This window comes from Euphorbia lathyris, chromosome 7 (assembly GCF_963576675.1).
Source record: "Euphorbia lathyris chromosome 7, ddEupLath1.1, whole genome shotgun sequence".
NCBI lineage: Eukaryota > Viridiplantae > Streptophyta > Magnoliopsida > Malpighiales > Euphorbiaceae > Euphorbia > Euphorbia lathyris.
The window spans coordinates 52,889,600-52,916,917 of NC_088916.1; the positions used below are offsets into that span (position 1 = coordinate 52,889,600).

At 37.6% G+C, this 27,318-nt stretch overlaps 1 non-coding gene across 1 annotated transcript; it reads right to left on the reverse strand.

Annotated features, from left to right (window-relative positions):
- Positions 1–18,769: 18,769 nt before the first annotated feature.
- Positions 18,770–18,876, reverse strand: LOC136201725 (small nucleolar RNA R71). The gene has a single exon (XR_010674066.1). It is a non-coding gene; the product is annotated as a small nucleolar RNA R71 (small nucleolar RNA).
- Between the last annotated feature and the right edge of the window lie 8,442 nt (positions 18,877–27,318).

A 27,318-nucleotide genomic window follows, 5' to 3' on the forward strand; every position in this document is an offset into this window, starting at 1 on the left:
CAATAAGCTTTTCTCACAGCTTTTGCAGAAATATGGAGTCACACATAAGGTGGCCACACCTTACCACCCTCAGACTAGTGGCCAAGTAGAAGTAACTAACAGAGAGTTGAAAAGCATCTTAGAAAAAACAGTGAACCTATCTAGGAAAGACTGGTCTTTAAAAATCGACGACGCCTTGTGGGCATACAGAACCGCGTTTAAAACGCCAATCGGCATGTCTCCCTACAGATTGGTGTATGGAAAGGCATGCCATTTGCCTGTAGAGCTAGAACACAAGGCTTTTTGGGCCACTAGGTTTCTAAACTTTGATAATAAGATTGCAGGTGAACAGCGGTTGTTGCAGTTGGACCAATTGGAGGAGTTCCGACTAGGAGCATATGAGAATGCCAAGATTTACAAGGAGCGAATGAAGAAGTGGCATGACAAGCGGATCATTAAGCGCAACTTTGAGCCAATGGACAAGGTTCTGCTATTTAACTCCCGGATAAAGCTGTGGCCTGGTAAACTAAAGTCCAGATGGAGTGGACCATTCTCCGTAGTACAAGCTTTCCCTTCTGGTATGGTTGAAATCAAAGACGATAAAAATCAGACGTTTCAGGTTAATGGTCAAAGATTAAAGTGCTATGATGACGGGCCTCGAGTAATCGAGCATCTACGTCTGGATGATCCGTCCTGAGGGAGAAAGACAGTCTATAAGCTCCGTAGACTATAAAATTGAGCGCTCCTGGGAGGCACCCTGATGCGCCCTCACCTAAGGTAGAGATGAGAACTCACTAAGGGATAAGTGTACCCCATCGTTATCAAGTAATAAATTTCTGGTTTAAGTCCAGGTTATCGTCCACAGGATTTATTTCTGCAAGTACCGAGCTACTCGATCTCGGATGTTATCTAGGCTTAGGGGGTTTTGAGTTTGTTTGATTAAATTAGTCTACTCCTAGGTTGAATTACGCTACTCCTAGCTAAGTTATCCAATTCTAACTAAGTTATTCTATGCCTAATTAAGTTACTCTACCCCTAATTAAGTTAAACTACTCCTAAGTGATCTTTTACCAATGCAATTAACCGAAGGAACATGAAGGGATACGATGATAATGAAAATAGAATGTTTAAACAATTGAATTGAAACCTAAGTCACTTGTGTCCAAGGCGATTAACCCGACCTATCCTCCTAAAGTCCCTAGTTCGTGATTCCCTTGTAAGGCCGAAACTAGCTCTAAGTCTCAGTAATTTGGGCTTAATCTTCTATAGGGTCGTCAATCCTATAGGCACTGACTAGGTCAGATTCAGCTCGCAATATGTGCCAACCTAATTTTGGGATTATCGAATGAGTTAAACCAATCAGACAAAGCGTAAGACAAAGATTAAAACATCAAAACAATTGAATAAACAAGAACTATAATATATATCAAAGATGGAAACATTGTCACGAAGTTACAATAAACCTAGAATTCATAGCATGTATCAGAGGCTAGACAGAATGTAAAAGAAGAAAAATCCCTTTCAGGGAACCTGTCTACCAATGCAGGCGTCTTTCTAGGATTTAAGGATGAAGCTTGAGCAATCCTCGGTGAATGGAGCTTCGGAGGTGTCTTCAATGGAGGTTTGAAGGATATGGAGGAGGTGGAGAGGATTTCTCAAGGTGAAAAGCTAAGAAAATTACAAAGGAAAAAGATCTCTAATTTACATTGGAAAAACTCTATTTATAGACGCGGCTCGGGCCCTTTTCTTGACCTAATTCGTGTCCTTATTGATGTAGGAAGTCGTGGGGTCCATCGTGGCATCGTGGGGGCGAAATTGGTCTTTTTGACCAATTCCCGCAGGTCTGCTCGTCGAGCAGGGCGAGCTGCTCGGCGAGCAGGGCTACTCGCGACGAGCAGCCCCCTGCTCGCCGAGCAGGCGCCTGGCGGCCTGCTCGCCGAGCAGGCTCCTACTCGCCGAGCAGGCCTCTGGTGGCCTGCTCGGCGAGCAGGCACAGTGCCTGGGCAGTGCCTGGGCGGTGCCTGGGCAGTGCCTGGGCTGCTCGCCGAGCAGCGCCCGGGCTGCGCGCCGATGCTCAATTCGTCGAGCGACTGCCGGGGGTCCCCGAGACACGATTTTTGCCTGAAATTGATCATGTTTTAACCTGCACACGCACATAAACTCCAAACAACATTAGTCCAAGGGCTAAATTGACCCGCCAATCGCTTATTTAAGCAAACGCTTCGTTTGGTGCGACTTTTGACGGATCAATTAGCTTCAAAAGATAACGGAATTATAATATGCATGCCATTTTGGCCGTATTTGCCTAAATTGATCATAAAACGAGCCTAAACAACGAAAAGTAAATAAAACGTTTCCAATTTCTAACTAACTCACACAAAAGCATTTAAATGCGAGAATTGCTCGCTTATTAACAAAATAACGCTAAAAACCGTCCTAAAACCGTACCCAAAGATAGGGGTTTTTGACCCCTATCAAACCTCCTCGCACTTAAAACTTTACTTGTCCCCAAGTAAACTAAAAAAACTAAACCCGCAATCACAAGCAAGCTAGAACACCTCCCGGTTTGACTAGGTGCTTGACACAATTTCGAGCATCTATAATTACATGCATTCGGAAATACAAAGTAGAGACATGATATCAAAAATCCGCATTTCAATTATCATAGGTCATAGTTTTAAGCAAAAGGACACATGTTCAATTAAACGAGCTTGAGGGGATCGCTAAGTAAAACACCTCACCATAGGTAGTTCACTCATTTCACACAATTTTGGTGGCTAAAGTGTTTACTCTCGGCTTATGTTCTTGCTTAGGATTACGTTGATTTTTCACGTTCATCCGCGTTCCTCTACTATGCTATATGATTCCGATGATATCAAAAACAGCCTCTAATCGGGGTTGTAATGTGGTTAGAGGGTTAAAGGTACAACAAGGGTTAATAGTTCTAGCGCTATAAAAACTAAGTTTAAATGGCTTTAGCAAATATGAAGTGACGGAGCTTTTTATTCATCCCTTATTATTTTCTTTTTGGGATGTTTTCTTGAGACGTTTTTTATTTTTAAGAACTGGGGAATGAAGTTCTTCCCTTTTATTCGTCTCTTTTCTTTTCTTTTCCTTTCTTTTTTTCTGTTTTTCTCTTTTTTTTTCTTTTTGGATAGTGATGCTCATTCACTTCTTAGCCTTTTGGCTTGCTACTGTAATGCCATAAACAAAGATAAAGCGCTAGAAAAAAACAAAGGCTCTATTTGAGCTTTGCACAAGAAATTGGGTTAAGTAGCAAACCAAGTTGTGGTTTGCAAAAACAGGTTAGAACGAAAGAAAAATCTATAAACTACAAAAATATAGGCTCAAAGGGGCTTCCTAGAGTGGATGAAAAAGAAAAAATAAGGTAAAGAAAATGGTTAATTCTAATGAGGATGATTCATCGTTTATCATCTCAAACCATCGCATGTAGATTCAACACAGTATTAGGTGCAAAATCTGTAATCTTCCACAAGTCAAAGCTTTCACACAAAAATGTCAAGAAATAGAGCTTTTTAATGTTCGCTCTTAGGCTCAAATTCAACTCACAATTCTTTGGGTTTCAATTTTGTGTTTACTAGTTTTCCCCAAACTCAAGTTTAATGTCACATGCCTTCGATTCTTAAGTTATCTACCTAAGTAATGATTTTAGCATTTCTTCAAAAGTAGGGTCTAAATGCAAACCTTAGCTCATGCTTTTACAGATACAAGAGTTGTGTCCCACACCTAAACTAGTTGTCATGCAATTTTAGATTCGGTTCTTAGCCCTCAAAGACAAATAACGAAGTTTAGATTCGAAGGAGGTTCACCGTTTTAGGTCCTAAACATGCAAAACCTAAATAAACCCCGGAAAATGCAAAACTAAACTAGACACGACGCAACAAAAATTTAAAAATTATACAATTTTTGTAAGTTTGTCTACCCCTCCTCCTCACACTAAAAATATGCAATAAGTTCCAACATTGCATCACAAACCATAGAGTACAAGTGCAAAAAGTTAGGGTGGAGAAGACAAATTACTGATTTTAGCGCAATCGCCAAAAGCTTGACGATTTGCGGTGGCAAATTTTTTTATTATTATTATTATTTATTTATTTATTTATTTATTTATTTCAGCTTCGTTCGGGAAAAAATCCCGAACCGCTGCTTATCTCGGCCGAGCAGCGGGCTAGGCGAAGTGCCCAGCGGCGGGCTGCGCGCAGTACCCAGCGGCAGGCTGGGCGCAGTGCCCAGCGGCGTGCTGGGCGCGGCGGGCTGGGCGCAGTGCCCAGCGGCGTGCTGGGCGCAAGCGCCCAGCGGCGGGCTGGGCGCAGTGCCCAGTGGCGGGCTGGGCGCCAGCGCCGAGCTGGGCGGCAGTGCCCAGCTCGCCCGAGCTGGGCCTCCTGGGGCCAAAAAAAAATTTTTTTTTTTTCTTTTTATTTTAAACCTGAAAACTTTAAAATAAAAAATAAAAATAAAATAAAATAAAAGAAAACTAAACAAATAAAAAAAATATATTTATTTATTTATTTATTTATTTATTATTTTTTTTAAACGAACACTTTTTAAAAAAACGTAAAAGAAAACTAAAAAGACTAAACTAAAAGATCAATGTATAATCTAAATAAAACAAACCTGAAATTTTTTATTAAAACTTGGGTTGCCTCCCAAGAAGCGCTACGTTATAGTCGGTGAGCTCGACATAGAATTCCCGCCTAGGTGTATGCTTCTACTCGCGTTAGGAATTCAAATTCCTGAATAAATAATCCGTACCTGCAAAACGGATTATCAGTTTCAAAGAATTTTAATAAAAACAACGGATAAAATTTAAATAAGTTATGAAAAAATTTAGTTTGCTCCCTTTTTGATTCTCTTGGTAAATCAAAGAGAATAGAAATTTCTGGACTTGGAGCAAAACCGAACTCTTCTATTTTTGGATTCTTCTCTAGAGGCTCAATTTCAACTGATTCCTCAATTAATATTGAAACTTTCGGTTTCTCATAATTAGGGATCAGTTCTTCATTGTTAATGGGAAAAGATATTACCTTATCAACCTGACCTACCAAATTGGGTTCTTTAATTGATTCGTCCGCGGTTGAATCAACTAGGATCCCTTTTTGTATGCATAAATTTTTAATTGAGGCATACAAATCGTCAGTTTGATCTTCGTGAGTAGATAGAAAGTTAAGCAAATGCGTAATAGACTCCTTATTTCTATTTTTTCTAGCCATTTTCTCAAAAAAGAAGAATCATTAGAAATAACAATAAAAATTAGAAACAAATATTCACAAAAAGAAAAGTATAAAGGATTATATATAAACAAGTATAAACGATTATAAACAAAGGATATTCACAATGAATGCCTAAACTAACAAATCGACCTTTGGTTCGATATTGCAGAAGAAATAAATCCCCGGCAACGGCGCCAAAAACTTGATGCGTCCCCACCTAACTCGAGATGGGAACTCACTAAGGGATAAGTGTACCCCGTCGTTATCAAGTAATAAATTTCTGGTTTAAGTCCAGGTTATCGTCCACAGGATTTATTTCTGCAAGTACCGAGCTACTCGATCTCGGATGTTATCTAGGCTTAGGGGGTTTTGAGTTTGTTTGATTAAATTAGTCTACTCCTAGGTTGAATTACGCTACTCCTAGCTAAGTTATCCAATTCTAACTAAGTTATTCTACGCCTAATTAAGTTACTCTACCCCTAATTAAGTTAAACTACTCCTAAGTGATCTTTTACCAATGCAATTAACCGAAGGAACATGAAGGGATACGATGATAATGAAAATAGAATGTTTAAACAATTGAATTGAAACCTAAGTCACTTGTGTCCAAGGCGATTAACCCGACCTATCCTCCTAAAGTCCCTAGTTCGTGATTCCCTTGTAAGGCCGAAACTAGCTCTAAGGCTCAGTAATTTGGGCTTAATCTTCTATAGGGTCGTCAATCCTATAGGCACTGACTAGGTCAGATTCAGATCGCAATATGTGCCAACCTAATTTTGGGATTATCGAATGAGTTAAACCAATCAGACAAAGCGTAAGACAAAGATTAAAACATCAAAACAATTGAATAAACAAGAACTATAATATATATCAAAGATGGAAACATTGTCACGAAGTTAGAATAAACCTAGAATTCATAGCATGTATCAGAGGCTAGACAGAATGTAAAAGAAGAAAAATCCCTTTCAGGGAACCTGTCTACCAATGCAGGCGTCTTTCTAGGATTTAAGGATGAAGCTTGAGCAATCCTCGGTGAATGGAGCTTCGGAGGTGTCTTCAATGGAGGTTTGAAGGATATGGAGGAGGTGGAGAGGATTTCTCAAGGTGAAAAGCTAAGAAAATTACAAAGGAAAAAGATCTCTAATTTACATTGGAAAAACTCTATTTATAGACGCGGCTCGGGCCCTTTTCTTGACCTAATTCGTGTCCTTATTGATGTAGGAAGTCGTGGGGTCCATCGTGGCATCGTGGGGGCGAAATTGGTCTTTTTGACCAATTCCCACAGGTCTGCTCGTCGAGCAGGGCGAGCTGCTCGGTGAGCAGGGCTACTCGCGACGAGCAGCCCCCTGCTCGCCGAGCAGGCGCCTGGCGGCCTGCTCGGCGAGTAGGCTCCTACTCGCCGAGCAGGCCTCTAGTGGCTTGCTCGGCGAGCAGGCACAGTGCCTGGGCAGTGCCTGGGCGGTGCCTGGATAGTGCCTGGGCGGTGCCTGGGCAGTGCCTGGGCGGTCCCTGGGCAGTGCCTGGGCTGCTCGCCGAGCAGCGTCCGGGCTGCGCGCCGATGCTCAATTCGCCGAGCGACTGCCGGGGGTCCCCGAGACACGATTTTTGCCTGAAATTGATCATGTTTTAACCTGCACACGCACATAAACTCGAAACAACATTAGTCCAAGGGCTAAATTGACCCGCCAATCGCTTATTTGAGCAAACGCTTCGTTTGGTGCGACTTTTGACGGATCAATTAGCTTCAAAAGATAACGGAATTATAATATGCATGCCATTTTGGCCGTATTTGCCTAAATTGATCATAAAACGAGCCTAAACAACGAAAAGTAAATAAAACGTTTCCAATTTCTAACTAACTCACACAAAAGCATTTAAATGCGAGAATTGCTCGCTTATTAACAAAATAACGCTAAAACCCGTCCTAAAACCGTACCCAAAGATAGGGGTTTTTGACCCCTATCACACCCCAGATTAGAACCTCTTTACATTTACGTTTTTTTTTTAACATTTTAATCGCACTTAATGTCTTTTGTAATTTTTATTAGGCGTTTTTTCTCTTTTTCGCTGTGTCTCACCGAGACAACTATTGTCTCGCCGAGACAAAGCGAGCCCTGGTAACGTAGGGACTCGCCCAGCGTTGTGTCTCGCCGAGACACATTTTGTCTCACCGAGACACATCGCGGATCCAAGGCCCATCAGCCTGGATCCGCCCATTCACCACCATAAATACCCCCAAACCCTACCTTTTGATGTCTTAGCCGAAATCCCTTCACCTTCTTCCCCAATTTCTTCACCTACACCCTACTTTCTCTCTCTACACTTCCACTCCATCCCTCTATCTTCCTCTCCTACTTCTTTCTTCCTCTTCTCTTTCACCCAAACCACAAACCCTCATCTCCCCCACCATTACCACACTTTCTTCATTTGAATTTTTGTGTATTTCTTCCATTCTTGTAAGCTTTCTTGCCTTCATCCATTTTCATTTATTGTGCTTAAGTTCTTTTTGATTCAATCATTGCTAATTTTCTCTATTTGTAAACGTTTCTTAGATTTCTTACCCATTTTTATTTCTCTTTGTGTTTTCTTGCTTTTCCTATTCCTTTTATTTAATTAGGTCATGGCAGAATCATCCCGTACCACGCGGTCCAAAGGCAAGAGTCGAATGGTCGAGGAGAACACACCAATCGCCGACCCGAGGCAACTCCGATGGAGGGCTCCACGCCCTCCTAGGCCCCGAGCTTCATCTCAGCAAGTAGACACCCCGTACCCATCTGAACTATCACGTAAGTATCTCTGCCCTTTCTCCATTAAATCTATTGATGAGGGGGAGCTATACCTGAAATTCAAAGATTATAAACTTGCTCACCCTCGCTATTTTGATTGGCCCTTACTTGAGAAAGCGGGTAAGGATGAGGGAATCAAAGAAATCCTAACCCGGATGGGATGGAAAAAATTGGATGATAGACGGTATAAGTTGTACAAATTCTATGTTGTCGAGTTCTTTACTACCCTCCGAATCGACACAAACGACGAGGGTTCCAGAACGCTACACTATAGAATTGACAACACCGAATCCCATTGGACTGAGGCAGAATTTAATAAAGTTATGGGCTTTAAAGAGGGCGATTACACCGAATGGGATAAGGACCTCACTAATAAAGATGTTTGGTTTGAGCTTTCGGGGATTTTTGATTTTAAGAAAAACAAAACGTTAAATAAGAACATCACCGATCCTCAAACCCGCTTAATGAATAAATGGATTACGTTTAACCTTGTTGGCCTCCCCGAGGCCGATAAGGTTAGTGAGGCCGATCTTTTACTTCTTTGGTGTATGACCCAAAACAAACCTCCTAGAATGGCCCACTTCATTTGGACCTTAATGGCCGGGGTACGCTTTTCAAAACGAACTTCCCTCCCTTTTGGGCACATTATATCCCGACTAGCGGTATGTGAGGGAACCATGGAAACTTTCAAGTTAAAAGATTCTGAGAATTTTAAACTGTTAGATTCGAATTATCTGTTGCGTGTTGAGCTCCTCCATAAGTCGGGAATGTGGTGGAGAGATCTTCAATCTGCAGGTACAGGTTCCTCTGAGCCAATGGACCTCGGCTCCGAAGAGGAGGACGATGAATATCAGGCAGAACCGGACAGCAGCTTTGAGGAACGAATGTCTAACATGGAGGCCAACTTAGAGCAGTTGACACATGAATTCCGCGATTTCCGCATGGACGTCAACGGATTCATGTCTGATATGCGCGGCTGGATGGATCGCCATCCTTGAGGGAGTCCCTATCCTATTTTCCTTTCCCTTTTATATATTTTGTAGCTTTACTTTTCTGCATTTTTGGGAGTAAATGCTAGCTTTAAGTGTGGGGAGGGGAAAATTAGGATAGAAAATTACATGTCTGTCGTTGCGTTTTCTTGTCGTCGCGTCTTGGTTTGTTTAAACTGTTTGTGTGTTGCATTTGTGCATTTGCTGTCACCATGTCTGTCGTGTCTGTTTGTTTTTATGTTTTGTAGAGTCAATCAAAGCCTCCCTTCAAACCTTAAGTCTTGGTTCTTCGCTTAAAATGGATGAAACACTTTAGAGTTGTTATATTACATATCCCCTCGGAAACTTCATCGAAAGAAAAAATTACACAAACAGGCCATCTTAGTCTTACCCTTGAATAATTGATGATGAGGTCGTGTCCCCAGTACTTAATTTTGATACTTAGCGCAATTTAAGTAGCCCACCTTTAAGAAGATGATGGAAGCCAAAATTGTGAAATCTGAATGTCAACCTAAGTTGAAATCGTGCTACCGGAAGTAATTGAAGTTACTCTTATTAATAAATGCACTAATATATATATATATATATATATATATATATATATATATGTCTAAATACCTCTTCCCGCCCTACTCCAATGCCTACATTCAATAAGTGCAATTGCACAAACAAATTCTTGGTATGAGTATGCATAGCATCTTGGTTTTGTGATCGGGTTGTATGACCGGGGGTACGTCACCCATGCGTTCAACCGGTACAAAAGGCCCCTCACATTGGAAAGAAAATGGAAAGAGGGAATCTAATTCTTCGAACACCTTGGTTTTATGATCGGGTTGTATGACTGGGGGTACGTTACCCATGCGTTTCAACCAGTACAAAAGGCCCCTCATACTGCCAAGTAACTTAATTAGTTTAGCTTAGCAACCGTAGAAATTTAATCTGAAGGTTCACGGTGAATGATCTGGTTGTTCATTTTTGGCTAAACAAGATTAAGTTTCTATCTATCTTCTTAGAATTTGGGCTGCTGAAATTACCTTTGAGAATGAGTTTTCACAAAGCGACCCCTCCATCATCTTCGGTTCAAGGGTAGTTAGTAAAGTGTTTTGTTTGGAAATAATCCGGAAATGTCAAGAGCCCGAGGGCTATGTGATTTAATTCCTTCTAAAATGTCCGTCTTTCTTGCTTGAGGACAATCAAGGTTCAAGTGTGGGGAGGTTGATATTTCCATATTTCATAGATGTTTAGGTGCATTTCATTCACTGTCCTTAGTTATTTTCAACTGTTTTGTTTATTGTTTTCGTGTTTTAGGTCGATTTTTATGTTTCCTCTCTCTTATGGCATGATTAGTGTCTTTCAGGACTTTTTGGACCTTCTTGGAGCTCTAGGAAGCAATCAGGCATCAACCGAAAGAACGAAGAACTGAAGCGGGCCCGGCCACATGCTGTCTCGCCGAGACAACTACTGTCTCACCGAGACAGACACTGTCTCGCCGAGGCAACTACTGTCTCGCCGAGACAGCCACTGTCTCACCGAGACAACTTCTGTCTCGGCGAGACAGAACGCGAAACAGGTCGCAATTCCGGCTCTTTTTGTTATTTTGCCCCTTTGAAGACCTGGAAATGTCCAGTTATTTTCCTGTAATTTACCTTTTTGCCCTTTTAGCTTTTGGTGTAACTATAAAAGGGAATTAGGTTTTCTCTTTTAAAAAACTACTACTTTTTCTGAAACTTATCTTTGAGCAGCCATTTTTGTATCAGAACTTAATTTTAGAAGCTAGGCTTTTGCTCAACATTTGCATTTGGGATTTTCGATTGTTCTTACTCCATTTCTGGCGACTTTCAGCCGAGGATTCATCGACGATCACTAGAGTGACAGTCTAGTTTTCTCTCCTTTGTACTCCTCTATTGAATTTCAATACATTTATGGATTTCATCTTTTCCATTATGATTGTGTTGATTTGCATATCTATGGGCTAATCTCCATCCAATCTGGGATGGAGGTGAATTTGGTGTGAATGAATACATATATTTGGATCTGGAGTTAAGATTGTGATTTGATTGTCAACTGTAATTTGATTGTATGTATTTAATGTCTTGATCCGAGAGGAAATAGAATTTTAGATAGACTCGAGACCGAGAGGAGAGAGTCTATCCTGAACCCATACAGTCAAACCTCGCTAGGACACTAGGAGTGCGGTTCTTACTCGGGCTATGGCTTAGAGTTCAACCAAACGGGACTTAGTAATGCTTTACATGTTTTAGAACATATTGCCTAACCATTGTTTGAACACATGTGAATAGGGGTTTTAGAATACTGATCACATTCATACCTTCTCTAGATTGGTTGCCGTTACATTTCGACATGATTTAACTACTCTTAACTCTCAACCTAGATATATGATTCATCCAAAGGATCCGAAATCCCAGATTTCTCATCCATTAATCTCACCAATTGTTATCCCTTGTTTAATTTTCAGTTCTTTATAATCAATTGCATATTTAGTTAATGCCAATTACATCCCAATTCTATTTGTCTTGACATTTGGACGTTTGATTAGACTTAGTGGCTCTGCAATCCTGTCTCCCTGTGGGTTCGACCTGTGCTTGCACACTTTATTACTTGTTGCGATAGGTTTATACTTGACCTTAATTTTGCTATATATCCAAGGAGCATCAATACGGTTGATGGTTTGCTCTTGCAAAGACGACTACGTGTAGTGTAACCGACCCGTGAAGTACTTAGACTACGTGGTTCCTAGTCAAGGCGTGTCTAATGCTTGGGACCAGAAATTAGGGCCCGTAAGTTCCGTGGCTTGTCAATTCCTACGGTTTCCGGTTTGTCACTTCCGGTAAGGCAACACCTATATGAATCCCTAAAGATAGCCCGAATGGCGTCGGAAATCGCGTTCTCCTACACAATAATCAATTATGAATATCAAAACAAGTAACAAACATCAACACATATATAGAAAAGAAGATTATGAATCATAAATTATAAATATGGAGAATGTAAATATGAATTACAACCAAGCCTAGTACATAGGATGAGTTCAAGCTAATTAGCAAGTAAAAGGGAAGAATCCACCCTCGGAACTAGCTAACCGGACTCAAAAGCCGTCTCTTAGGACTTGGATGGTGGAGCTTTCGAGCTTGGTGCACGGAAGTGGAACGGGACTTTGATGGAATGGCGGAATCAACGAACAAGCTCTCAAGATGGAAGAGTTTGGCTATACAAAGCCTAAAAACAAAATCTAAACTACAAATGGCAAGAATTACAAGATGTAAGGTGTATGGTCTAAGGTCTAAGTCTATCTCTAAAATGAGTGCTAGACACTCTTATTTATAGATCAAGCTAGGGACAAGATTGTAATTCCACAAGGTGCAAGCATGGAAGGACATAATTCTGTGCAGAAATCCCATAATACGCCCCGCGTATGGTGGTGTACGCCCTGCGTGTGTGCCCATTCCGTCAGAAATCTCCTGCATGTGGACCAATTCCAGATTTTGTAGTCTCAAACACGCCCCACGTAGATTGGAATACGCCTCGCGTGTTTGAGTCTCTGATCTTTTTGCGTTGAGGAACTTCCATACACGCCCCGCGTGTAAGGTGGTACGTCCCGCGTATTGATAGTTGACTCCGGGAGACCATGCAGTCTGACTTTCAGGATTAGGCAAATTATTTCTGACATGTGTCATACGCCCCGCGTAGGTTGGCATACGCCTCGCGTATGCTGACTAGATTCCACATGGTGCTTGCGGATAGGGCAATTATTTCTGACACCATGTTTCACGCCCCGCGTGTGTAATGAGGCGCCTCACGTATTTGAATGGATTTTTACTCCTTGCCCGTACCTGAAATACAAATCTCGAGAGCCGAGTTAGCTTGACGTTTTTATTTCAAAAACAAGGGAAATTAACTGAAAGCATGGAATTTATTTTTATTTCGTTATTTTATTAAAACAATCTATTTTTGTAATTAAACTTATTTATTTCTTCTAAAATTAACCCGTAAATCACGCTAAAAGATAGGGGTAAAATACCCCTATCAAGAAGCTGAGTGGAACGCAACTCAGTATCAAAAGAATAAAGTCTTCTATACAAATAATGCCTGCAGACCAAGCTGACCACAGAAGCTGAGTAAAGGCAACTCAGAAAGAAAGAACAAGAAGCTACGACAGAGTCAAGCTGAGTGTTCTTCAGGACAGCATGATTTGTCCGTTTACTAAAAGACAAATTCTGACATCTGTCTGCACCAATAATAGAAACCTCGGAATCTTGCAAGGTAACGGTTTCGAGAGACATGGGTCAACTGGCCGTTTGCTAAAAGACAAACTGCCACTAGAAGACAAATCTGCAGAAAAAGACAAGCCTGACATCTGCCTGATTCAGACGACAAGATTGGCCTGCACACTGAAGCTGACCAGAACGTTGTCTGAAGATAGAGTCGTTTGGATTCAACGGAAAGATCCAAATTCAAATCATTTGAACCTCTGATCTTAACTATAAAAGGTCGAAGATCACTCTTGGATCAAATGCAAAAGCACAATAGACAACTGATCATAGAAAGCCAAAAAAAAAAAAAGCTAAAGCCAAAGCACACAAATACAAAAGAGAGATCTTACACCAATTTTCATATTCTGTGTAAAAGCTAGAGTGAATTTGTATTCATCTAAAGTGTTCTTCTTCTAGAAAGAACAGTTTTTGTATCAATTGTAAAGATTGAGAGAGTCAAGCTGAGTACTCGATTTTTGTACTCAGCGGTAGAGAAAATCTGAGTGTTCGGTTATAGCATTCAGTAAGATTGAGTAGACGAATAGAGGACGGTACTCTTGCATACTCAATTGCTTGTAAAGGGTTTGTGCTCTACCTTTAAAGAGCTCAGTATTGGATTCTAAAAGCCCGGAGGAGTCTGGGGACTGGACGTAGGCGAAGAGGCCGAACCAGGATAAGTCATACTGAGTAATTTCCAACTCTCTTAATATATATATATATATGTGCTTGTGTTGCTTGTTATATTTACTCAGCATATAAACTGTTTAAAAACTGACACTGAGTAAATTAGAGTGCTGAGTTGGAAGCTGACCACAAAAGTGTCAATTCCCAACTCACAAGTGAAACAGTCTTAGTCAACATCTGACTAAAACTGTCTTACACTAAGATCGGCCAAGCTGACCAAAGTTGAGTTAATAAACTCACTAAAATTATCAAGTCAGCAAGATTAATTAACGAAAAAGTTACATTAGTTCCTAACCCCCCCCCCCCCTTAGAACTAATAACACGGGACCAACACTTTTTAATCGAGGTCTGACAGAAGCCATGGACGAGAGGGGTGTTGTTATATGAGGAAATATTGTCCAACCGATAATTGCGACAGAGTTGGTTGACACTAGCATTGCATATGCGGGTAACAACCTCGGAGATGGCAAACGAAACGAGAATGGCATTGATAGATGAGACAAAACGAGAATGGCTGATGATGATTCTCTTGAGCGTGCAAATGTGGCTACTACTAGGAGACAAGTCGATTGTCGATGGAAAAAAAAACCCCTTCAGGAAGCGTGAAGTGCAATGTGGATGCAGCTCTTTTTACCGATGACGGAGCTTTTGGTGCTGGGGCAGTTATCTGGGAAAGTTGGGGAAATTTCCTTATGGGATTTAGTTCACATGGGAAGGTAGAGTGTCGGTCAAAATGGCAGAAGCAATTGCGCTGAAGGAAAGTATCGATTGGGCTCGGTCGATAGGCTATAGCTCTATCATTTTATAGTTTGATGCTAAACTTGTTGTTGATTCTGTCCTGTCAAATTGTAGGAATCTCACAGAATATGACAATGTAATTAATAAAGTGAGATTGCTTCTTAGTAATCACCCTATGTTCTCGGTGATATTTACCTCGAGGTTAGTGAATAATGCAACCCATGTATTGGTATGAGATACACATTCCTATGCTAATTCTTTTATCCATTATTGGATTCCTGTATTCATTAGAAGCAACCTATATGCTTCTCCTAGTCCTCGATAAAGTCTACGTTATCTTTAAAAAAAAAACCATTTTGCTAATTTAAATTTTTTTTTAGAGAAAAACTAGATATGACCATTATGAAACTATCTATCTAGCTAGCATTCTTTGTCCTTTCATCTAATAAGGATATGAAAAGATTCTACAGAACTTATTATATATAAAAAATAGATTCTACAGAACTGGTGTTATTTAACAATACATTTCATTTTTTTTTTGTTAAAACATTTCATTTTTTATATACCCTAGATATCCTTTCTTCAAAATAAATAAATAAAATAAAATAATATATATACCCTAAATATCCTTAACAATAACAAAAAATTTCTTCTACCATTTATTTTTTTAAAGAAATGCGGGATTACTATAGAATTTCATTAAGGATACTAATAAATTACATATTTATTTTTTCTATGAACTTAATTCCAAACAAAAGGTAAATAATATACTTCCTGCTACATAATTAAAGGATATATTCTTATACAATATATATGTTTTTTTTCGAGAAAACATGTAATAGTATTTGTTTTAATTTTTCAAAGCAACGTTTAGCATTTTACTCAAACCGTAAGAAATATAGCGTTTGGTTAGATTTTAAAAAACAGCAGCTTTTAATTTTTTTTTATAAAGAGCTTTTCATAAATAGTTATTTGTAATTATTAGATATTGATAAAATTTATTCTTTTTATTTTTACAAAACATGTTTTTTCTTTAACATTATTTCTATATCCATATTATCATTACTGAAAGTACTCCATTTATAAAATTTTATTGTAATTTATTTATTTATTTTGTTGAAAATAAAGTACATAAAATAAGATGTGTGAATTAAAATATGAAAATATGGAATATGTGTAATTTTTGATTTTAGCAGCTGAGACGGATACAGCTTTGGGCATGTCCCAATGTTGAAGTCCATGTGAATATTAATGTTAGGTCCATTAAAAAGAAAACACATTTCTTAAGAATCTCAGTAAAGTTTCTTCAAATAAAACAAAAAAATATCTCAACCGAAGGAAAATAATTTAATTATTTTTCTTTATTATTATTTTTTTCGTCTGTATTTGAAATCTTGAAATATGACTACATGATACATCTTGTGGCTCTGAGTAATTTTTGGGGTGAAAATAATTACTTTTTCAGATTCTTTAGTTTTGAATAATAAATTTCATTTTTTTTTTCAAAAAAATGCATTTTAAGATATATAAATATTGTACTCAAATATAGATCCTAGATTTCTTTAATGTTGAGGCATCTTCTACGATAAGATATGAAAAGAGGCAAGAGTCCAATCTATACTTCAGACCAAATGATTAAAGATACGAAGATCGAACCATCAAAGCTAGAGGAATCGAATGAAGAAAGAAAACAATTCGGTTCTCAAAAACTATTAAGATTGCACGGGTAAAGTTCACCTTAAATAGGAAAATACATTCAATCCCCGGATGATCATCTTTTGAGATTGTCGATATCAAGGTGTCGAACCACACCTTGGATCTTGCAAGAATTCATATAGCGGTAAAGTTGAATGTCTTATGTTAAGCCCAAAATATACCTAAAATATCATATATAAATACGTTAAATTTACATTGAAAGCGTGCTAATTATATTCATTTGGAATACTTTTACATCTTTATTTACTTCTTTGATGCAAGGTACTTAATTATTTGGTTAAATCCAAATAGGAGCTAAAACGGAGCTAAAACGGAGCTAAAATGGAAGAAAAACCTAAAAAACGTACCGAGAATACGTATCAGTCAGAAGAACGCTCAAGGAGGACGAGAAGCAGTCGAGAGACAGGGAGACAAGTCTCTGTCGCGACTGAGATTTTCATAATCTCAGTCGCGACTTACGAAAGGTGTCACGGAAGAAGAACGAAATCTTCAACTCGCCCCTGTACCCCCTGTCGCGACTGAGATTTTCAGAATCTCAGTCGCGACAGCGAAGCATTCTGCACATATTTCACATGTTTTAATCCGAGAAACGCGTCTGTTCGTTTGGATAAAAGCGACCCTTCACCAACGGATACGACCCATCATTTACAACCCTTCAACAACTATAAATAAGTGATCCATTTCAGAAATTGAGAGGTTGGAAAAGTTAGAGAAATTAGAGAAGAAAGTTATTATGTTGAGTTTCTGATTCAGAAAAGAATCAGAAAGTTAGATTACATTTCTGTGTAAACAAACTTGCTGTACACAAGTTGTTATTAGATTAGTTATAAACACAGTATTAGTTTAGTTTCAAAGGTTGATCAGAGACAAGTTTTCATTCTGGTGGTGGACTGACCAGTCTCTATTCCGAAGATCCAGCGAGAAGAATTGACGACTGAAGCGTATGAGGTTTGACAAACCTACGGAGTTTGAGGGAAAGATTGACAACCCAGATCTCAAAGTTTTCGTTGCAATGCTCTCCAAGTTTCTACTTCTCTGTTAACTTGTGAAGATTCACATTTCATTAATGATATACTTATTTATTCAATACATTCTTTCTGTTGTTATTTTGATATTGTTCTGACAAAATGATTTTCAAAATGATAAATTGGTGTTTTTATTAAAACATTCTATTCCATCTTATTCATATAAGAACTTTGTTGAACACTTGACAGACTTAGTTTTTATGGATGATATGATCGCTGATCGCGGCTTATCAGACATAAAATACTAGTTTGATTAAGGTAGCAATCTGCTCCGATCCAGAGAGATTTCTACGGTTCAAAGCCATTTAATTGAGTAAATCCCTATATTATTACATGTCCATAATCTTTCCAAAGTTAAAGGTGTTTTCTTTGCTTTATGAAAATAAGTTTTATACCTTCTATTTATTCCAATTACGGAAGTATCTGTCTTGTAATCAAAATCTCAAGACGTTCTCTAAACTCGATATAATATTTCTATCTAATCCTAATTTACCCGAACCAATTCCATCAATTAAACGTATTTCTTTTATTAAACCTAAACACGTGAATAAAACTGAATTAAATAAGGTTTTAGTTAAAAAGCGTTCCATGTGGGTTCGATATCTTTTATTACTACAAGCGTATACCGTGCACTTGCGGAAATCGCTCAACAAGTTTTTGGCGCCGTTGCCGGGGATCGCCAAAATTTTTGACAAATTTTTAAATTTTTCGTGTTTTATTTCGAATCTAGGTTTAAACATACTTATTTTAACTTTTATAATTTTATAATTTTCATTTACTAATTTTTTTTTTTTTTTTCAAATTCTGTTTTGTAGGTAGTTTCGGTTCGTGCAAGATTTCAGGTTCATGCGCAGTTCTCGAAGTTCAGGCATTGTACCAGACCCTATAGACCCAGAAATTGAGAAAACCATTAGGAAGAACAAGAAAAACAAAAATAAGACCCCAGTAAAAACATTTACCAAGCCAGAAAAAATGGCAGACCCACCAACACTTATGGATTATGCTAGGCCAGGTGTGGCTGGTGTAACCAATAGTATCGTTAGACCCAGAATCACCGCAAACCAATTTGAAATTAAGCCAGCTTTGCATAATATGTTGCAAAATAATGTAACATTTTACGGGTTACCTAACGAAAATCCTAATACCCATTTAACAAATTTCTTTGAAATTTGTGACACTTTTAAAATCTCAGATGTGACTGCAGAAGCAATCAAACTTCGCATTTTTCCTTTCACTTTGAAGGATAGAGCCAAAGAATGGTTAACTTCTATGCCAGCCGCAACTTTTGCCACTTGGGAACAATTAGCCCAAGCATTTTTATCAAAATATTTTCCTTTAGCAAAAACCGCAAGAGTCATAAAAGAGTTAACATCTTTTTCTCAAAATGATAATGAGACTCTTTATGAGACTCGGGAACGTTTTAAAGAACTTCAACGTTTATGCCCACACCACCAATTACCCGCTGAACTTTTAATGCAAACATTTTACAATGGACTAAATCCTACAACTAGGGGTTCATTAGATGCTATGTCGGGAGGGCTATTTATGAAGAAAACATCAGCCCAAGCGAGAGAGCTTTTGGAGGAAATGGCAATCAACAACAATATGTGGCCCGCGGAACGTGGACATATACCGGTAGCAAAACCATCATCCTCAACCACACCATCAGTTAAAGGTATAGTTGAACTTGATCCAGTCGCGATGCTACAAGCCCAATTTTCTGCTTTATCGCACAAAATTGATAAGTTTATGGCACCGCGCGATACCAATGGTAATCTAGTCCAAACGGATGTGGATTACGAAAATATGAGTGAGATCGAACAGGTAAATTTTGTCCAAGGGCAAAACCAAACTAATAATCCTTATTCTAATACTTATAATTCTGGATGGAGGAATCATCCTAACTTTAACTGGAAAGATAACAATAACAATAATGCAAGTGCTAATCAAAATCGTACCACTAATTATCAAAATCAGTCAAGAGATACGATTAGTACTTTATCTTCTAAAATCGACAAGTTTATAGATGCTATCAGTGGAAAAATAAGTAATCACGATGATGGTTTTAAACGGATCGAAAATAAATTCGATCAGCTTATTAAAAACCACTCATCTAGCATCCATAATTTGGAGGTTCAAATTGGTCAACTTGCTAAATCAATTCCATCCCGAAAAGAGGGAAGTCTTCCCAGCCATACGGAGGAAAATCCGAAAGAGCAGGTGAAGGCTATCACTCTTCGTTCAGGGAAAAATTATCAAGGGCCGGAAATGCCCAAAGATGCAACATTATCAGGAACTGATTTACCAAAGTCCAAAGAAGATATCTTAAACACAAATAGTTCACCATTTGACATAAGTACCAAAACTTTTGTACCCAAACCACCTTTTCCGCACAAAGTCCGAAATAAGGACTATGACAAACAACTTCTAACGTTTTTGGATAAACTTAAAAATTTGCACATCAATCTAACGTTTATGGATGCAATCACACAAATTCCTAACTATGGTAAGTTTTTAAAAGATTTAATTTCAAAGAAAATCAGTTGGGAAGGAATTTCATCCATTTCGTTTACTGAAGACTGTAGTTCAATAGTATCAAGTAATTTGCCCACTAAACTCAAAGATCCCGGATGTTTTACTATTCCGTGTAAGTTGGGAGATATTGAATTTCCAAGTTGTCTTTGTGATTTAGAAGTAAGTATAAACTTAATGCCGTTGTCTATTTTTAACAAATTAGGTTTAGAAGAAGATATCAAACGTACCAATATGGTTTTGCAATTAGCGGATCAAACCACTAAGAAACCATATGGTATAATTGAAGATGTTTTAGTCAAAGTCGATAAATTTATTTTTCCTACCGATTTTGTTATATTAGACTTTGCATATGATGTAAATTTCCCTTTAATTTTTGGTAGACCGTTTATGAACATGGGACGCGCTCTAGTAGATGTGTCGGAAGGGAAGGTAGTTTTAAGGATAGGAGAAGATAAGATCGAGTTTAATATGAACAAAGCGATGAAATACCCTATGGAGGAATTCGCTTGTATGAAACTTGATTTAGTCGAGGGATGTGTCAATGATGTAATTCATAGTGAAGAAATAATTGAACCTATAATAGGTGAGGAATTAGAAGATAAGGACCCAGAGCCTTTGATTCGAGAAGATGGACCAGTTCCGCCTTCAATTGTAACACCCCCTAAATTAGAACTTAAAGAGTTACCCAGTCATTTGAGGTACGCTTTCTTAGGCCAAGGCGATTCTCTACCTATAATTATTTCTAACAAATTAACAATTGATCAAGAAGAAAAATTGAAAGAAGTTGTTAGAAATAGGATAGGAAGTATGGGATGGCAAATTTCAGACTTAAAAGGAATTAATCCTAGTATCGTAATGCATAGAATTCACTTAGAAGAGGATAAGCCACCTAAAGCGGATAGGCAAAGACGCTTAAATCCGAACATGAAAGAAGTAGTCAAAAATGAGATTACTAAACTTTTAGACAATGGAATCATTCATCCGATCTCGGATAGTGAATGGGTTAGTCCAATCCATTGTGTACCCAAAAAGGGAGGCATAACTGTTGTAAGAAATGATGAAGGTGAACTGATACCTACACGAACCACCACCGGTTGGAGGGTTTGTATAGACTATAGGAACCTAAACAAAGCAACTAGGAAAGATCATTTTCCTCTACCTTTCATTGATCAAATGATCGAAAGGATAGCATGTCATGCATTTTATTGTTTCCTAGACGGTTATTCCGGATTCTTTCAAATTTACATTTACCCGGATGACCAAGACAAAACAACATTCACGTGTCCTTACGGAACATTTTCATATAGGAGAATGCCTTTTGGTCTATGTAATGCACCAGCAACATTTCAACGGTGTATGACAGCAATATTTAATGACTTCATTGAAGATATAATGGAAGTTTTCATGGATGATTTTTCAGTTTATGGAGATTCTTTCGATGCATGTTTACAGAACTTAGATAAAGTATTGTCTAGATGTGAGGAAACGAATTTAGTATTAAATTGGGAAAAATGTCATTTCATGGTAGACGAAGGAATTGTTTTAGGTCATAAGATATCTGAAAAAGGTTTAGAAGTGGACAGAGCAAAGACTTCAGTTATAGAAAAATTACCCCCACCAACCACTGTTAAGGGAGTAATATCATTTTTAGGTCATGCAGGTTTTTACAGAAGGTTTATAAAGAACTTTTCTGTAATCTCCAAACCACTTACTAATTTTCTTATGAAAGATTCAACTTTTGATTTTAATAAGGATTGTTTACAAGCTTTCAATACTTTGAAAACGGCTTTAGTCAGTACACCTATAATATCGAAACCCGATTGGAATCTACCTTTCGAAATTATGTGCGATGCGAGTGACTTAGCTGTAGGATGTGTATTAGGTCAAAGGAAGGATAAGAAACTTCATGTTACATATTATGCGAGTCACACATTGTCCGATGCACAGTTAAATTACACCACAACTGAAAAAGAAATGTTAGCAGTAGTTTTTGCATGTGATAAGTTCCGATCTTATTTGTTAGGATCTAAAGTCATCATTTATACAGATCATGCAGCTTTACGATATTTATTTGCTAAGAAAGATGCAAAACCGCGTCTTATTAGATGGGTTTTATTATTGCAAGAATTTGACATTCAGATTAAAGACAAAAAGGGAGTTGAAAACCTGGTCGCCGATCATCTATCAAGACTTGAGGATGAAAACGGTCCCATCGGTGAAACATCAGGCATTCGAGATGATTTCCCCAATGAACATCTCATGCAAGTACAAAGTGTCATAGCTCCATGGTATGCGGATATAGCCAATTACTTAGCTGCACATGTTGTGCCAGATGGATTGAATTCTCAGTAAAAGAAGAAATTCTTTTCAGAAGTTAAGAAATATTTTTGGGAAGATCCATTTCTATTCAAAACATACGGCGATGGAATACTTAGGAGATGTGTTAGTGAGTTTGAATATGACTCTATAATGTTGGAATGTCATGCTAGCGCTTACGGAGGTCATAATAGCGTAAGCAAAACAGCAGCTAGAATACTTGAATGCGGATTCTTTTGGCCTACTCTGTTTAAAGATGTCCGTTCATTTATTGTCCGCTGTGATAAATGTCAAAGAACCGGGAATATAGGAAGGAAAGATGAGATGCCTCTTACGAACATGTTGGAAGTTGAAATCTTCAACGTATGGGGGATCGATTTCATGGGTCCTTTTCCTACTTCTTTTGGCAAAAATTACATATTAGTAGCCGTAGATTATGTTTCAAAGTGGGTTGAAGCAATTGCAACCCCGACAAATGATTCTAAAGTAGTTGTTAAGTTTTTAAATTCAATATTCTGTCGATTTGGAGTTCCTAGAGTTATGGTAAGCGACGGTGGTACTCATTTCGTAAATAGAAGTTTTGAGTCACTTATGAAAAAATACGGAGTACACCACCGTATCTCTACGCCATACCATCCTCAAACGAATGGTCAAGCGGAAATTTCAAATAGAGAACTCAAATGGATACTTGAGAAAACAGTTTCGTCTTCTAGAAGAGACTGGGCACATAAACTTAACGATGCATTATGGGCATACCGTACTGCGTTTAAAACACCTATCGGAATGACACCTTATAGATTAGTCTATGGTAAAGCTTGTCATTTGCCGGTTGAATTAGAACATAAAGCATATTGGGCTATAAAAACCCTTAATTATGATTTTCAAAGCGCAGGGAAAAAGCGTTTGTTCGACTTAAACGAGTTGGATGAATTACGCTATTTGTCCTACGAAAATGCAAGAATTTATAAGGAAAAAGTTAAAAAGTGGCATGATGCCAAAATCAAAATTAAAAACTTTAATGTTGGGGATAAAGTTTTACTTTTTAATTCGAGATTAAAGTTATTTCCAGGTAAGCTAAAATCTAGATGGACTGGATCATTTTTTGTTGTTAAAACATTTGATTACGGAACTTTGGAGCTAGAAAAATCCAATGGCGATCGATTTAAGGTTAATGGTAACCGTTGCAAGATTTATTTCGACGGAGCTCCAATTCAAGCAATTGAATCCGTGGTTAAATTCTATGAAAATTAATTTATTTAGTTTTCATGTTTTTAATTTATAGTTTTTCTTCTTTTATGTTCATAGTTTTTATTCTTTTTCTTTTTAATTTATTTAATTTTATTTTTAATTTTATTTACTTTGATTTTTTTTTTATTTTTTTTTATTTTTTTTTTGTGTACAAATGAGTTTTGTTAATATTAAAATTTTAATTCAGTCATGTTTTGAAAATTTCATTAAGTGTTAAGTGTTATTTGAGAAATTAAATATGAAGAAATCTCAGTTGAGATTTTCCATGCTCTAGGATTTGGAAATCTCAGATGAGATTCCGAAAATCTCAGTTGAGATTTTCTGTCTTTTGCAATTGAAATAACTGTAAGGGATTACAGTCTTCTTTCTTTAAAATTTCTGTCAGTTGAATCAAAGAGGTATCATTTTTGCACCTTTTTCTTTTTAACAGACACAACCTTTCACTTATAGATCTTATATATTCCTGTAGGATCAGACTTCTTCCATTTCATTTCATCTTTCTGAATTTCTTTCTCAAATTCTCAATCCTACAGACATCATTTTCTTCTCTCTCACAGACATGACTAAGTCTTTGAAAAATGTTCAAAAACACACTTCTGCTCAAAGCGGGAAAGTTGATATCTCTGATCGTTATGGTGCATGGTTTCCAATTTATAACCATGACGAAGGGAAACGCTTTCTGCAATTCAGATATGCTCAATTCTTTGGCATGATGTATATGGACGAGTTTCTGAACGAGGAACTCAGGATAAGCGAAGACATTGATCGCTATCTTACTAATTTGGGATGGACCAAATTTGCTTCTATGAAATTTCCTATAATTGGGAATTGGGTTCTAGAGTTTTTATCCACCGTTCGATTCGTCAATAAGAGACGTGTTCGTCTCAGTTTTCATTGTGAGGGGCAGGTATTCACTTTTGGATATCCAGAACTACATAATTGGTTTGGATTTCCACCCCGAGACACAACTCAGCACCATCCTGGAAGGGATATGACTTCTAGAGATATATGGAGGATGTTAACAGGATTTTGGCGATTCGATCCACGTCTTGCCTTCAACAAATCCATCAATTCTAATTCCATGCTGTATCTACACAAATTCCTCTGTCACAGCATTTTTGGTCGAGTCAGTAGCAATGTTGTGAAAGATACTGATCTCTATGTGTTGGGCGACATTTTCCAAGGAAACTCAGTGAACTCCTCGAAGATTCTAATGGAGGGGTTAGTTGCTGCTTCCCGTTTGAAGAACCGGAAGATTGGGTTCGCCAACATCATTTGTGGAATCATTCTAGGAGCCAAGGGAACCATTTCTGTCCCTTGGACTGATACGAAACCATTCCCTATTCTAGACTACGAGTTCTTGGAGAACGAAGGGCTTGTAAAACGCGTTTTTCGTTCTGGTCCAACATTCCTTTCTGCACCAGAGAGGCAAGTCTTCATTCAAACGAAGATTAACAGGGCCAATGCACATCGTCTGTCAACTACTTAGGGATATAATTTGAGTTTCTGTTTTGTTTTATTATATATATGAGTGTTTATATTTTGTGTTTTTAGGAATAAGATGTTTTTATGTAATATATATAAAGGTATTGTTTATATTTTAGATTATAATAAATAAAGTGCATTAATTCCTTAGTTTATTTCTTTTATTTAAGGAACAACCCTTGGTTTTCCTTTAATTTAATGTTTCAGTTTTGTTTATCTCAGTTTCAGGGATTAATGTTCACATTAATGTCACTTAATTATAAGAGGAATTGGTTTAGAAGTGTTAAAATCATCAAAAACAGTCCCAATTTTACCCAGAATTTCCAAAATCTCAGTGAGATTCTGAATTCTCAGTTGAGACAACAAGAGGACCACTTTCAGCAAAAATTTCGACCCCCTACGTACTTGCTATCGCGACTGAGATTTTGAAAATCTCAGTCGCGACTTGCGACTTCCAGTCACGGGATTTGGGCGAAATTTTGCCACTTTTCCTATTCCTACTCTAATTACTTACCTATTCATCTATCCTAATCAATACCTATTACTTACACCTATTTAAATCACCTATTTTTTATAAGTACAATTCTGTTTTCAAAATAATGTTAAGCATATTTTAAGGTTATCATTATTGGTAGAAATAATATTTCTATACGGGCAATATTTTTACAAATCTCCGATACGATTTTATCAAAAACGTCTCGAGTGAATGTATATAAGTAAAATTTCTTTAGTTTCAAATCTCTATTTTATATCATGAATTCATGATAAATATAAATCTTATTTTCAATTTTCAATTAGGTTTATAGGCATAAATCAAACTAACAACTTTAGCTTTTTAGCTCGATATTATTTTTCGTCTTACATTAAAAACCAATTGAAGTTTTTAAGGAAACTTTAGCCATAATACATGTTGAATTTCAAGTCAATATAGGATGAATGTGCTATTTTTCTTTTCCCAATTTATAATTTTCAATTTTATCTTCATGTTAATTAAATCAAGTAGTCGTATTCTTAACTTTTGGCCACGATTGAGACCAACCTTATCACAATCGAGGTATGAAAGGGAAGAACATTAAGTACCGTTTACTTTTGGCCACGATTGCGACCACCCTTATCACGGTCGAGGTATGAAAGGAACGTCAGAAATTAAAGCAAAATTAAACGTGTTTAAAGTTTTAAGTAACGCTTACGTCCACCCATGGCATGGTCGGTACCTCTTAAACGAACACAAAAGCGAATTAATTCATATAAAGTCACGGACGAGACCACCCTTATCACGGGCGTGACTAAGCAAATATATTAAACCTACAGTCCTTAATAAATCTATATTTGTAATAGTTTAGGTTTGGGAAAGGAAATTTTGTGCTTAGAAATGCCTTGAGACGAAAGATTCGGAAACGTGCGTCCTTACACCGTCCCGAATACTTCAATATAAAAATTGAGATACAAGACGAATGATATATCTCTTTTATACTAGCTAGTTTGATACTTTGCGTATAAATTTACCATGGAACCTTTTCTTTTCGGTTTAACTAATTTAAAGAGGAATATATGGATATATGTTCTATTTATAAAGAGATTGATTAAAGAGTAAATTCAGTGAAATTTTGCTCGGGACTAGCAAAAGCTTAAGTGTGGGAGTTTGTTAAGCCCAAAATATACCTAAAATATCATATATAAATACGTTAAATTTACATTGAAAGCGTGCTAATTATATTCATTTGGAATACTTTTACGTCTTTATTTACTTCTTTAATGCAAGGTACTTAATTATTTGGTTAAATCCAAATAGGAGCTAAAACGGAGCTAAAATGGAGGAAAAACCTAAAAAACGTACCGAGAATACGTATCAGTCAGAAGAACGCTCAAGGAGGACGAGAAGCAGTCGAGAGACAGGGAGACAAGTCTCTGTCGCGACTGAGATTTTCATAATCTCAGTCGCGACTTACGAAAGGCGTCACGGAAGAAGAACGAAATCTTCAACTCGCCCCTGTACCCCCTATCGCGACTGAGATTTTCAGAATCTCAGTCGCGACAGCGAAGCATTCTGCACATATTTCACATGTTTTAATCCGAGAAACGCGTCTGTTCGTTTGGATAAAAGCGACCCTTCACCAACGGACACGACCCATCATTTACAACCCTTCAACAACTATAAATAAGTGATCCATTTCAGAAATTGAGAGGTTGGAAAAGTTAGAGAAATTAGAGAAGAAAGTTATTATGTTGAGTTTCTGATTCAGAAAAGAATCAGAAAGTTAGATTACATTTCTGTGTAAACAAACTTGCTGTACACAAGTTGTTATTAGATTAGT